Below are 15,626 nucleotides of genomic sequence, written 5' to 3' on the forward strand. Positions count from 1 at the left end.
AGGGTATCAGTGATCATAAGTCAGTGGTTGCATCAATGACTACAAGTGTAATAAGAAATGCCAAGAAAGGAAGGAAAATATATTTGCTTAACAAGAGTGATAGGGCACAAATCGCAGAATATCTGAGTGACCACCATCAAACGTTCATTTCTGAGGAAGAGGATGTGGAACAAAAATGGAAAAAATTCAGAAACATCGTCCAGTACGCCTTAGATAAGTTCGTACCGACTAAGGTCCAAAGCGAGGGGAAAGATCCACCGTGGTATAACAATCATGTACGAAAGGTACTACGGAAACAAAGAAAGCTTCATCATAGGTTTAAGAGTAGTCGAATCATAGCTGATAAGGAAAAGCTGAACGAAGCGAAAAAGAGCGTAAAGAGAGCAATGAGAGAAGCATTCAACGAATTCGAACATAAAACATTGGCAAACAATCTAAACAAGAACCCTAAAAAGTTTTTGAAGTGGACTGACAAGGCAGCCAGTCCACAGTGACGGGTAGCCGATAGAAAGGCACGCGTACACACTCACGCCGACGGGCGTCAATTCTGGAACAGGATAACTATGGAATGGTAGCAAGAAAAGTACGTAGCTGCTTTATACTTAACTTTATTATTTGATGACTACAGCATTCTTCTTGAGACATTTATACTATAACTCTCAAAGTAGGTAAGGCTAATGGCGCCTTGCTAGGTCGTAGCCATGGACTTAGCAGTAGGCTATTCTAACTGGCTCTCGGCAAATGAGAGGAAGGCTTCGTCCGTATGGTCGCTAGCAATCTCCTCGTACAACTGGGGCGAGTGCTATATCGTCTCTCGAGACCTGCCTTGTGGTGGCGCTAGGTCTGCGATCACACAGTGGCGACACGCGGGTCCGACATGTACTAAATGGACCGCGGCCGATTTAAGCTACCACCTAGCAAGTGTGGTGTCTGGCGGTGACACCACAGTTTTGGTCATATGTAAAATCGGTAAGCGGATCTAAATCCCCTATTCAGTCACTCGTTGACCACGATGGCACCGAAACAGAGGACGACCGAAGAAAGGCAGAAATACTGAATTCAGTGTTCCGAAACTGTTTCACTGCGGAAAATCGTAACACGGTCCCTTACTTCAGCCGTCGCACGGACGCCAAAATGGTAAATATTGAAATAAACGATATCGGAATTGAAAAACAACTGCTATCACTTAGTAGCGGAAAAGCATCCGGACCAGACGAGATACCCTTAAGATTCTACAGTGATTATGCTAAAGAACTTGCCCCCTTTCTATCAGCAATTTATCGTAGATCGCTGGAAGAACGTAAAGTACCTAGCGACTGGAAGAAAGCGCAGGTCGTTCCCATTTTCAAGAAGGGTCATAAATCAGATGCGAATAATTATAGGCCTATTTCGCTTACGTCAATCTGTTGTAGAATAATGGAACATGTTTTGTGTTCTCGTATTATGACGTTCTTAGATAAATCAAATCTCCTTCATCATAACCAACATGGATTCCGCAAACAGAGATCATGTGAAACTCAGCTCGCCCTATTTGCCCAAGAAATTCACAGTGCCGTCGACACTGGCGAGCAGATTGATGCCGTATTCCTGGACTTCAGGAAGGCATTTGATACGGTTCCGCACTTACGTTTAGTGAAAAAAATACGAGCTTACGGAATATCGGACCAGGTTTGTGATTGGATTCAGGATTTCCTAGAAGAAAGAACACAACATGTCATTCTTAACGGTTCAAAATCTGCAGATGTAGAGGTAATTTCGGGAGTACCGCAGGGAAGCGTGATAGGACCTTTATTGTTTACAATATACATAAATGACTTAGTTGACAACATCGGTAGCTCCGTGAGGCAATTTGCAGATGACACAGTTGTCTACAAGAAAGTAGCAACATCAGAAGACTCGTACGTACTCCAGGAGGACCTGCAGAGGATTAATGCATGGTGCGACAGCTGGCAGCTTTCCCTAAACGTAGATAAATGTAATATAATGCGCATACATAGGGGCAGAAATCCATTCCAGTACGATTATGCCATAGGTGGTAAATCATTGGAAGCGGTAACGACCGTAAAATACTTAGGAGTTACTATCCGGAGCGATCTGAAGTGGAATGATCACATAAAACAAATAGTGGGAAAAGCAGGCGCCAGGTTGAGATTCATAGGAAGAATTCAAAGAAAATGTGACTCATCGACGAAAGAAGTAGCTTACAAAACGCTTGTTCGTCCGATTCTTGAGTATTGCTCATCAGTATGGGACCCTTACCAGGTTGGATTAATAGAAGAGATAGACATGATCCAGCGAAAAGCAGCGCGATTCGTCATGGGGACATTTAGTCAGCGCGAGAGCGTTACGGAGATGCTGAACAAGCTCCAGTGGCGGACACTTCAAGAAAGGCGTTACGCAATACGGAGAGGTTTATTATCGAAATTACGAGAGAGCACATTCCGGGAAGAGATGGGCAACATATTACTACCGCCCACATATATCTCGCGTAATGATCACAACGAAAAGATCCGAGAAATTAGAGCAAATACGGAGACTTACAAGCAGTCGTTCTTCCCACGCACAATTCGTGAATGGAACAGGGAAGGGGGGATCAGATAGTGGTACAATAAGTACCCTCCGCCACACACCGTAAGGTGGCTCGCGGAGTATAGATGTAGATGTAGATGTATTCGCCAGACATGAACCCCTGTGACTTCTTTCTGTGGGGACACTTGAAAGACCAGGTTTACCGCCAGGATCCAGAAACAATTGAACAGCTGAAGCAGTACATCTCATCTGCATGTGAAGCCATTCCGCCAGACACGTTGTCAAAGGTTTCGGGTAATTTCATTCAGAGACTACGCCATATTATTGCTACGCATGGTGGATATGTGGAAAATATCGTACTATAGTGTTTCCCAGACCGCAGCGCCATCTGTTGTTGAAAATTATAACTACTGTAATTTCGAAAGTTTGTCAGCCTGAAAATGTACTGTTGTCCCAAGCATATTGCAACAAACGGTGTACTTCTATCGCTGCTCGTTTAGTTTTTATTGCCGTTTCAAATATACCGGTCATTTTTGAAACACCCTGTATCAGACGTGTTTTCCTGTGGAGGAATCGGTTGACCTATGACCTTCCGATCAAATGTTTTCGGTTCCCATTGGTTCCCCCAGTCGCTCGTCCTTTCGTCTACTAATCCCAAGGTTTTGCGGTGCGGTCGCAAAACACAGACACTAAACTTATTACAGTGAACAGAGACGTCAATGTACGAATGGACAGACCATAACCTTGCAAAAACAGTAATTAAACTTTTCGCTCGAGGGAAGGCTTGAACCAAGGACCTTTCGCTCAGCAGCTGCTCACGCTAACCACAAGACCACGGCCCACTTATGCTCACTTTCTCCTTGATATTGCCTATGTTACCCACGGACTACTCAGTTTGTATATTTTGCTTATTTTTTCATAGTTCCACACAACTTCTTCCTGTTTTCTCGATTGATCTGTGTTCAGTTTTACAAGGCCTATCCACTGTGACAAATTATAACTAAATCTGAGGGGGGTGCGATGGGGAGGTTCCCTTGTTAGATGGTTAGTGCTGCTACAATGACAGGTTATCAAGATTTAAGTGAGTTTGAACGTTGTGATATAGTCGGCGCACGAGCGATGGGACACGGCATCTCCGAGGTAGCGGTAAAGTGGGGATTTTCCCGCGCGACCATTTTACGAGAGTACCGTGAAGATCAGAAATCCGGTAGTATATCAAATCTCCGACATCACTGCTGCCGGAAAAGGATCCTGCAAGAAGGGGACCAACGACGACTGTAGCCGTTCAACGTGACTGAAGTGCAACTATTCAGCAAATTGCTGCAGATTTCAATGCTGGGCCATCAACGAAGTGTCAGCGTGCGAACCATTCAACGAAACAACATCGATATGGGCTTTCGGAGCCGAAGCCCCATTTGTGTACCATTGATGACTGCACGACACAAGGCTTTCCGCCTCGCCTGGGCCCATCAACACCGACATTGGGACTGTTGATGAGTGGAAACATGTTGTTTGGTCGGGCGAGTCTCATTTCAAATTGTATCGAGCTGATGGACGTGCATTGGTATGGAGACAACCTCAAGAACCCATGGACCCTACATATCAGCAGGGGACTCTTCAAGCTGGTGGTGCCTCTGCAATGGTGTGGGGCGTGTGCATGTCGAGTGTTATGGGACCCCTGATACGTCTAGATACGACTCTGACAGGTGTCACGTACATAAGCATCCTGTCTGATCACCTGCATCCATTCATGTCCGTTGTGCATTCCCACGGACTCGGGCAATTCCAGCAGGACAAAGCGACACCCCACACGTCCGGAAATGCTACAGAGTGGCTGCGGGAACATTATCTGAATTTAAACACTTCCACTGGCCTCCAAACTCCCCAGACATGAAAATTATTGAGCATATCTGGGTTGTCTTACAATGTGCTATTCAGAAGAGATCTCCATCCCCTCGTACTGTTACGGATTTATCGACAGCCTTGCAGGATTTATGGTGACCTCCCTCCAGCACTACTTTAGAAATTAGTCTCCATGTCACGTCGTGTTGCGGCATTTCTGCGTGATTGAGGGGGCTCTACACGATATTAGGCAGGTGTACCAGTTTCTTTGGTTCTTCAGTGTATTCTAATAAAAATGGTGAGGTTCTGACATTTCAGTGGTGGCTGAAAGATTCTCGCACAAAGTTGCTAATTGTGGGATATCCCGTGTCTACTGCAGAGTTGCAGAAGAAGCTTTGCTGAAGCTGGATGGCAATTCTTGAGTCGTTCTCAGTGTCTGTTTGGCGTATTCTGGTGTTGCAGTTTCTAGAAGTTAATCCTTGACGCACGGCCGTAGCTTTGCAGTAGCTTCAAGGAGCCCACTGGAGACGTAACAAGTATCTATTCAACATGGATGTCAACAAAATTCTTTCCTTTCTGGTCCCATGAAATGTGATAAATTAAGATCGACCTCAACAGTATTTCTGCTCAGTAACTTCGATGTATTGCCACCCCTTCTACATACCGTGTGTGTTACCTCCTCCAGTAGCGGAAAACCGTTCGAACTCGATACCAATCTAGTAACTAGTTTGTGAGGATTTGTACGCCATGTCAGGGAAACTATTGCTGCGTTCTACTCTGTTCTCATGCTTAGAGACACATTTATGTTCGCCACATTGGCTAAAATCTTGCAGCCACCCCTCCCAAGAGTGTTTGGCCTGGCAACAGAGAATTTTCCTTCTGTTTATTTACTTCCGAGGAATCGTCGTGTGCTAACTCTCAATTGCTTATCGACAGTTGTCCTGTACTGATTCTTCGGAGCCCATACTCTGAGCCAAAAGCCCCTACTCTGTTTGTTTGTGCATCTTCAATATGAAGTTCCTTGGGTTATTTCTCTCTTTTGTTTTAAAATGCGAGTTGTGCAGATAAGGAGCTCTGATTTTGTTCTTCTTTTAGTGTTTCTAATGATGTCAATCAACATCTCAGAGACTTAACTTCCGTATTTCGTGTTTCTTCTCTGTGTTTTTGTTTTTCATGTGCAAAAGACTACGTGTACATTTTAAATTTGAATAAAAGTTAGTAATTTATGATATCGCCTTCAATTTAGGAACGCTAATTTCTAAAATGTCTCCCATAATTAAATTAACCTTATTTAACAAATATATTTAGGAATATAGTACACTAGTGTGCTTTTCGACGGGATGATGTTTACGTTATGCCCAGTGGCCATATTATTAGTGGAATATTGCATAACATGCGATGGTATTTATTGTGCTGACGAGTGGATAGCACTCACAGGCTTTCATTTTAAAGCTCGAACGGTTAAGAATATAAATAATTTTTTTAGGAAATATCAGAATTTCTACAAATAATCACTATCAGTACACCCTGAGCTACTACAAAATTACATCAAAATTGCGAAGAATATTTCAAGCAGAAATTTCTGGTGAAAATGTCTAGTCAGTTTGAGAAAAATTTTAAGAAATTTTCTATCGATAATGAATATTACTAAAGGATTTCCAAGTAAACTTAGTGAAAAAAATTACTAATTCATTAAAACAACACACTGGTTGATTTGGACCATTGCAGATGGTGTAGAACTGACATCATGCAGTCATATGATCTCCACCACTAACGTAAGTCATAGTAGTAGAGTGGGATGTATGTGGCAGTCATGCGAACGAAAGCAGTGTAGTAAGCTGGGTCAATATTGTGACAGAATAACAGAAAGGAGCCATGATATCTGGACATGCCCATGTCCACACCTTGAATGGAGGTGCTCTACTTGTTGGCACACCAACACAGACGGTTCAACGTGTCTACAGGGAATGACAGTTGGGAGTATGAAGACTGAGCCGATCCTATCACAATCTGAGTTGTTGCCAGATCTCGTCCCCCCTCCCAACCCTTCCCCCAAAAAGGTAATTTGCCTGATGTATATAATTCACACTCAGTATCTGCTGCCATGCCGGCATTCACACGTTTCAGTCTGCTGATGCGCAGTTAATACTAGTACAGCCTGTACGTCTGCCATATTTCTGGACCCTTATCAGATAATTTATTACCCAATTTAATATCCTTATCTCCATAACTTATTACCCAAGACGAGACTGAGATATGTAAATAAGATTTAAATACTGAAAAACATGTGCGTATTTTTTTGATGGCATAAGGAATTAAAATTAACTTATATGTATTTTTCAAATATGGTTAAATATATTTAAATTGGACAAATTTAAGTATTACTGTGTAACAGAACATAAAAAGTGTGAGACTACAGCACCAATTTGTAAACCGCGCGACTGCTACGGTCGCAGGTTCGAATCCTGCTTCGGGCAAGGATGTGTGTGATGTCCTTAGGTTGGTTAGGTTTAAGTAGTCCTAAGTTCTAGGGGACTGATGACCATAGATGTTAAGTCCCATAGTGCTCAGAGCCATTTGAACCAAGCACCAATTAGTACCACTGTTAGCAGAATTTTCTATTCTGTGTACATTTTTTACAATCAAGGTATTGACTTCAATGATCTTGCAGACATCGTGAAATTGATTTTCTTTTCCCTTCATCGTTCGTTAGTAGTCGATTAAATACTTGCATTAACTTCAATCCTCTCTCTACTGTGTCATTTTTCACATTAACATTTTTCGTCATCTCTTTGGTTCTAAGGTAGCAAATGTTCGAATCGCAATAAATACTCATAGGAACCTTATTTAAGAAATCTAAATGTATGCTTATCTTTTTCAACGTATCCAAACTCTTGATTGAAATAAATTCATCAGTTTCCTTATGTGAAACAATAAAGAGATTCAAAGCACAACCTGTTGATAAATATTTAGATACATTCTGAATAGCCTATGTAAAAGTGCCAAATTTAAATTTGTAAAATAGTATTAGGCCAAAAACAGACTTCCCCAAAAATTTTGTAACTGAAGCTGGTGGAACAGTGCACCTCCCTTCGGTCTCTACAGTTTCCCGCTGCAGATTGCTAATTCTACTGGCACTGTCCATATAGTCATCAAACAATGATAAATTCATTTAAATACGATACGTGCTGTCAAAACTTCTTTAGAGCACTGGAGGGAACCCTTACATTTATCTCTTGCATGATGTAAAGCTCCAGGGGGTCTTACCTTGTAGATCCAAGTTCATAGATGTCCCCAGAAGCATGATGCACATTTCAGTGGTTTCACTTTAATAATTTTTCAGGTGGTCTTCTTCTAGCATTTATCTGAAGAAATTAAATGCTACGTAAATTTCGATATCGCTGAAGCCTAATGTACATGTTCATGACCATCTTCATAATTTGCTTTCTCCGTATCATTCCACTTTTCTCTATGTTTCTTGAAAAATGTTACGTCGGGTGTAACTGGCACTTGGGGTAACTCATTTTCGAACAAATTCTATAGCACGAGCTCGAACATATGATGATGGCAACGGAAAAACAGCAGCTTTCTTCCTACTGATATTTCAGCAAACTAACGGCTCCTCTCAAACTGCCTGTGTTGGATGCGGTGGTGTCACAACAAAGAACTTGACCTTTCTTTTACAGGCCCCAAACTCTTACAACATTACAAACTGCCCGTGATTAATCTTTCCCACTAGAATTCGGTAATGTGGGGACATCTCTTAATTGTTCCTGATTTCACAGTTATGATGGTTGGAAGTCCTTAAGTCCTTGAATCTCTGACATTTAATGCTGGTACCATCTTACCGTCCCAATGAGCAGTCGCAAAAGTAGAATTTTTCTCTTGAAACAAATATTTAATATTATGTGTATAGACTGAGGTGGCGAGTTAAAATTGGTACCAAGGTCAGGAATCGAACCCGGATCTCCTCTGTACTAGACAGGTTAACTACTACACCACCTGGGAACAGTATTTTCACTGCCGCCTCAGCTACTTTAAACTCTCCGTTAAACATGAACAGAACTGCCGTGGCTCTTCATGTTCTGGAACAGCACCTGAGCATCTAACGCAAATGGGTGATGAAGCCTGAAACCCAGCTGCAGGTACCTATACAGATGACATTACACAGTTTCAGGGACTGTACTGGCGTCATAGAAATCAGATTTCTGTATATAGACTGAAGTGGCGAGTGAAGATTTGTACTGTGGACGGGAATCAAATCCGGATCTCATACCTATAAGGAAGGTGCGTTAGCCACTAAGTTACCTTGGAGAGCCTCGGCAACTCTGTTCGGGTGTAAGGGGGAATTTAAAGTAGAATGTTTGGCGATGAGAATTTGGATCGAGGAGGGAGGCGTGCCAGGGTAATCTGTGAAGTTATGTGAACCGCTGTGATAAGGTGGCTTAGCGGTGCCGGCGCAGCATGTCTTCTTGCATTGTTGCGTGCCTGTATTCGTCGTGGCATACTGTCCACAAGTTCATCAAGGCACTGTTGATCCAGATTGTCCCACTCCAAAACGTCGATTAGGCGTAGATCCCTCAGAGTGGTTGGTGGGTCACGTCGTCCATAAACAGCCCTTTTCAATCTATCCCAGGCTTGTTCGATAGGGTTCATGTCCGGAAAACATGCTGGGCACTCTTATCGAGCGATGTCGTTATCCTGAAGGAAGTCATTCACAATATGTGCTCGATGGGAGCCATAATTACCGCCCATGAAGACGAATGTCTCGCCAGTATACTGCTGATATTGCACTATCAGTTGGAGAATGGTGTTCACGTATCGTACAGCCGTTACGGGCCCGTCCATGACCACCAGTGGCGTACGTCGGCCCCTCATAATGCCACCCCATAACACCAGGGAACCTCCACCTTGCTGCACTCACTGCACAGTGTGTCTAAGGCGTTCAGCCTGACCGGGTTGCCTCCAAACACGTCTCTGATGATTTTCTTGTTGAAGGCATTTGCGACACTCATCAGTGAAGAGAACGTGATGCCGATCCTGAGCGGTCCACCCGACATGTTGTTGGGCCCATCTTACCGCTCTGCATTGTGTCGTGGTTGCAAAGATGGACCTCGCCATGGACATCTGGAGTGAAGTTGAGCATCATGCAGCCTATCGCGCACATTTCGAGTCGTAACTTGACGTCCTGTGGCTGCACGAAAAGCATTATTCAACGGGGTGGCGTTGCTGTCAGGGTTCCTCCGAACCATAATCCGTAGGGAGACCTGAGTGGGGCATGTCATCGACAGTTCCTGTCTCTCTATATCTCTTCCATGTCCGAACGACATCGCTTTGGTTCACTCCGAGACGCATGGACACTTCCCTTGTTGAGAGCCTTCCTGCGCAAAGTGACAAAAATGATTCAAATGGCTCTGAGCACTATGGGACTTAACATCTGTGGTTATCAGTCCCCTAGAACTTAGAACTACTTAAACCTAACTAACCTAAGGACATCACACACATTCATGCCCGAGGCAGGATTCGAACCTGCGACCGTAGCAGTCACGCGGTTCCGGACTGAGCGCCTAGAACCGCGAGACCACCGCGGCCGGCTGCAAAGTGACAATGCGAACGCGATCGAACAGCTGTATTGACCGTCAAGGCATAGTTGAACTACAGACAACACGAGACGTGTTCCTCCTTCCTGGTGAAGTGACTGGAACTGATCGACTGTGGGACCGCTACCGTCTAATAGGCGTTGCTCGTGCACTGTTGTTTACATATTTGGGGGGTGGGAGTTAGTGACATCTCTGAACAGTCAAACGGACTGTGTCTGTGATACAATATCCATAGTCAACGTCTATCTTCAGGAGTTCTGGGAACCTTGATGATGAAAAACTTTTTTTGATGTGTGTATGAAACCTCCTATAACCATTATATGAAAGTGGAGATTATTTTTCGCCACATATATATCAGTGTAGTATTTACGAGTACAGTTACTTGTTAGTCCTGATGGTTGCACCATCCAAAAGCACGCCACTACCTCTTGAGTACTAGTTATATCCATCTCGAGAGTTTGTGTATGGTCACCCATGAATTGTGATATTATCTGACATCTGCAAAGTCACAAAATTAGTTAGATCATACCCATACATGTTTAAACACATGAACATAAAATGTGTGGGTACATACTGGCATGTTGTCATTCAGATGAAGGTGCTTATGTTCCTCGTCTCCATCTCCAGACCGGTCTTCACACGTAAATTTCATGGGAAATTAACAGAATACTGCTTATTTGAATTCAACTGATGTGGCTATGTGCTATATATACCCACATGGTGGTCGAGTGTAGGAGGGAAGAGGATGTGCGCAAACATGCCTTGTGTTGGTAAGCTCAAATCCTATGCAGTTAGCCAATTGGCTAACAGCTCTCTTTTTTTTCAGCCAATAGGGGAAGAAACCTAGAGGTGTGGGTGAGGAAAGAGGGAGGATACACGCAGATATACTCTGTAGTTTGTGCCTGCAGGATGTTTACCAGGTTCTTATTATTCGAGGTCACTGTCAGGGTTTGTGAGAACATACCTTTATTCACTGAAACATATTCTAAATCTCTGTGAGGGCATGCAAGATGGTATCTTGATATAGAACGATACAGGTATAGAGTAGAGGTTAGTAGATATTTTATAGTGCCTATATATTCGGGTGACTGATGGAGTTGCACCGCACTGCTTCGGGCAGGTGCACAGTGCGTGATATATTGCAGGAGGGTTCGTAGGCGGATATATAAGAGACTACGAACGAACAATGAGAGAGATTATGCAGCTCTATTGACTTCAGGGCAGGTACGTGGTGAGCCGGCAGCAGCAGCAGCAGCTGACTGGCGGCTGGGACGCACTGCACCTCTGTGATCTGCTGCAGTTAGTCTACACGTTAGGAGCACATGGGAGCACTTTGAGAAATAACCCGCGGCAGGCTGAAATGGCTGTCTGCGTTTGCCGGCCGAAGTGGCCGTGCGGTTAAAGGCGCTGCAGTCTGGAACCGCAAGACCGCTACGGTCGCAGGTTCGAATCCTGCCTCGGGCATGGATGTTTGTGATGTCCGTAGGTTAGTTAGGTTTAACTAGTTCTAAGTTCTAGGGGACTAATGACCTCAGCAGTTGAGTCCCATAGTGCTCAGAGCCATTTTTTTTGTCTGCGTTTGGCATGAGGCACTGCATGTGCAAAGTGTGTCGACCACCGGACGCTCTCACCTACGTAAATAGGTATGGGAGGCCATGCGTTGAGTGATATAAGAAAGAAGACCGCTTCACGAGGAGCAGTGCACTTGATACAGTGCGCTCTTGTCTAGCAGCGCTATGTATTTTTCAAGAGTACGAACACTCGCTTAATGGTTTAAAACTTTAAATAACGCATACCTATTCCTCATAATGTTGTCTACTTCACGAAGAAGCTCCTTACAGGGGCTCCTTGTCTGATGTGAAGAAAAAGTTACAGCCTTATGATTTTCAGCACTAGAAAGTTATAATACAATATATCACGCCAGTAATCGTCAATAACACTCAAACTATCTTCCATTTTTTAAGTTTCCTGCCATTTTATACGTAGCACCTCACTGGCTATGTCTTGGGTGAGGTGGAACATGTTTTGGGGCTATGTCCATTGCAAAATCATAAATGGGGGCTTATATTGGGCTGCCATGTTTAGCTCTGGCAACTATAATGGGCCAAAAATTATTCTAATTAAGACAAGACTACCTTGGGAAAACATCTAGCAACCATCTTACATAATAAATTATAGTGATAAAGGTAAGGACAGCGTACATATAGAGGCTTCCATCTTGGGTAATAAGTTGCCGGCCGCGGTGGTCTAGCGGTTCTAGGCGCTCAGTCCGGAGCCGCGCGACTGGTACGGTCGCAGGTTCGAATCCTGCCCCGGGCATGGATGTGTGTGATGTCCTTAGGTTAGTTAGGTTTAAGTAGTTCTAAGTTCTAGGGGACTGATGACCATAGAAGTCCCATAGTGCTCAGAGCCATTTGGGTAATAAGTTATAGCAATAAGGATAGTAAATTTGACAATAAATTATCTGATACTGTGCCAGTATGCCTCAGCCAATGATATGGCAGCCTGACATTTATATATAAGGCAACTGGCCTAGAAGGGAGGGGCAGAGGAAAGGGGTTATGGGAAAGGGGGAGGGGCTCAGTCATCATAATGTCCGATACCTCACAAAAGGTCATTCGCTAAGTGAAAGATAAAGTTGAACCAAACAACACAGAAACTAGACGATAGCTGGCCAGAGGCATGTAATGGGTCTCGTCAATGGTGACTTTGATTCTTTTCAAAAGATAAAGGAATTGAGTGCGCCAACTGTTGTAGTTCAGGCCAAATATGGATCTGTGACGTGAGTTGCCATGAAAATGAACCAAGAGGTTTATTTCAACATTCTTCTTGACCAAGTGTTTCCCTTTCTTCTGCTCTTCGTATTACAATACTGCAGACGTGTCCATACTCCAGAATTGCAAAACTGCGCTCACAGAGTTGCAAGCCCAGCTGCTAGCTTGACGAACAGTCAGACACTGTATCTCACCTCGACTGATCCACAAAATCTGATCTTAATGTCATAGACAATGTCTGTGTATATTTGGAACAGTAGGTAAAATGAAGCAACCAACACCCCATCATCAGATCTGTTCTTGAAGCGTGACTTCTATATACAAACATTCCCATATAGAAGTAAGGAATTGATAGCACTGATGCGAGCTACAATTCATTAACTTAAAGTTTCCAACAGAGTAGATCTACGTGTGAAGACAAACCGACGTGAAAAACATAAGGACGAACTCGATAAAAAATGATTCAAATGGCTCTGAGACTATGGGACTTAAGTGCTGTGGTCATCAGTCCCCTAGAACTTAGAACTACTTAAACCTAACTAACCTAAGGACATCACACACATCCATGCTCGAGGCAAGATTCGAACCTGCGACCGTAGCGGTCGCGCGGTTCCAGACTGTAGCGCCTAGAACCGCTCGGCCTCTCCGTTCGGTGAACTCGATAAAGAAACATAACATATTCATCTTTTGGATTTGCAGCTCTTGTATTTTTTCCGTATTTGCACTTAAAATTATTGAATATACGTTCCGCCTTCTATGCAGAACACTGTTTTTTCTTGTTACCAGAACATGTTTCGTCACCACTGAGCCATCATCAGTAGGTTCTGGTTACTGAACAACTGTACAAATGAAACATATTTTAGGTTACAACTGATCTAACAATATGAGGCCTAAACACAGTTTTTGTTCGTTTCTGTTCTTACCTTAAAACTCCTCCCCAACTGGCCATGAAAGCCCAACGGTACCGACTGGCCACCGTGCCATCCTTAACCCATAGCCTTCACTAGATGTGGATGCAGAGGGGCATGTGTTCAGCACACTGGTCTCCCAGCCGTATGTCAGTTTACGAGACCGGAGTCGCTACTTCTCAGTCAAGTAGCTCCGCTCGGCAGACCGGATGGTCACCCATCCAAATGCTAGCTCAGCCCGACAGCGGTTAACTTCGGTGATCTGACGGGAACCGGTATACGACTGCGGCAAGGCCGTTGGCTGCTCTTACCTTGATTTCACATTATATGATTTGCAGCTAGTACGCTATCAGTAAAGGACGCCATAAAAAGGTCCTGCAAAACCACATAATGTAAAATCAAGGTAAGAACAGAAACTGAACAGGAACAAAATTGTGTTTTGGCCTCATTTTGTTAGATCAGTTCTTTGTTGTTGTGGTATTCAGTCCAGAGACTGATTTGATGCAGCTCTCCATGCTACTCTATCCTGTGCAAGCTTCATCTCCGAGTAAGTGCTGCAACCTACATCCTTCTGAATCTGATTAGTGTACTCATCTCTTGGTCTCCCTCTACAATTGTACGCTCTGCACTTCCCTTCAGTACTAAATTGGTGATCCCTTGATACCTCAGAACATGTTCTACCAACCGATCCCTCCTTTTAGTCGGGTTGTGACACAAATTCCTCTTCTCCCCAATTCTATTCTCTGCCTCCTTATTAGTTACGTGATCTACCCATCTTATCTTCAGAATTCGTCTGTAACACCACATTTCGATAGCTTCTATTTTCTTCTTGTCCAAACAACTCATCTACTACTTAAGTGTCTCACTTCCTGATCTAACTCCCTCAGTATTACCTGATTTAATTCGACTACATTCCAGTATCGTTGTTTTGCTTTTGTTGATGTTCATCTTATATCCTCCTTTCAAGACACCGTCCATTCCATTCAACAGCTCTTCCAGGTACTTTGCAGTCTATGGCAGAATTACAATGTCATCAGCAAATTTCAAAGTTTTATTTCTTCCATCTGGATTTTAATTCCTATTCCAAATTTTTCTTTTGTTTCTTTTACAGTTTGCTCAATATACAGATTGAATAACATCGGGGATAGGCTACAATTCTGCCTCACTCCCTTCCCAACCAATGCTTCCCTTTCATGTCCCTCGACTCATAACTGGTGTGTGGTTTCTGTACAGATTGTAGATAGCCTTTCACTCTCTGGATTTGACCCCTGCCACCTTCAGAATTTAAAACAGATTATTCCAGTCAACATTGTCAAAAGCTTTCTCTAAGTATACAAATGCTAGAAACGCGGGTGTGCCTTTCCTTAATGTATCTTCTAAGATAAGTCGTAGGCTCATTATTATGTTGTGTGTCCAGTTATACTTATATTAGATCAGTTATAACCTAAAATATGTTCACTTTTTACAGTTGTTTAATAAACGAAACCCGCTGATGATGGCACAGAGGGTCAGAACCATATTTGGGTAACAAGAAAAAACTGTTTCTTGCATAAAAGTGCGGAAACTATATCTAATAACAGAAACGTAACATATTAACAATCCAGTGGAAATAAATAAAAGTGCGTAAGCCTGTTGCCAGAGGTCTCACTGTAGCGCACAGAAAGTTGTATGTCACATGGTGTGACTTCAGCGTGACTAAACCGCCAAATGGGGCTGTCCTCTAACACGACCCAGTTGAGGAACGGGAAAAGGCGAAGAGTCTAGCAGCGAGTAGTTACGGTCGTCCCTGGTGGTGGTCTTCATTACGTAACTACCTGGATGACATCACATGGTGAAGACTCATTGCGGAATTGCGAAACTGGAAGAAGGACAATATCTGACGAGTGCAGTCTAGGTGTTTGGTAAGTCTCACAGAAGTCTTTCACGTGCGTGGAAAATGTCCTGAAACTCAGGCACTGCAGCCAGAAAAAGAT

Source organism: Schistocerca serialis, chromosome 3 (assembly GCF_023864345.2).
Source record: "Schistocerca serialis cubense isolate TAMUIC-IGC-003099 chromosome 3, iqSchSeri2.2, whole genome shotgun sequence".
In the NCBI taxonomy this organism is placed as follows: Eukaryota; Metazoa; Arthropoda; class Insecta; order Orthoptera; family Acrididae; genus Schistocerca; species Schistocerca serialis.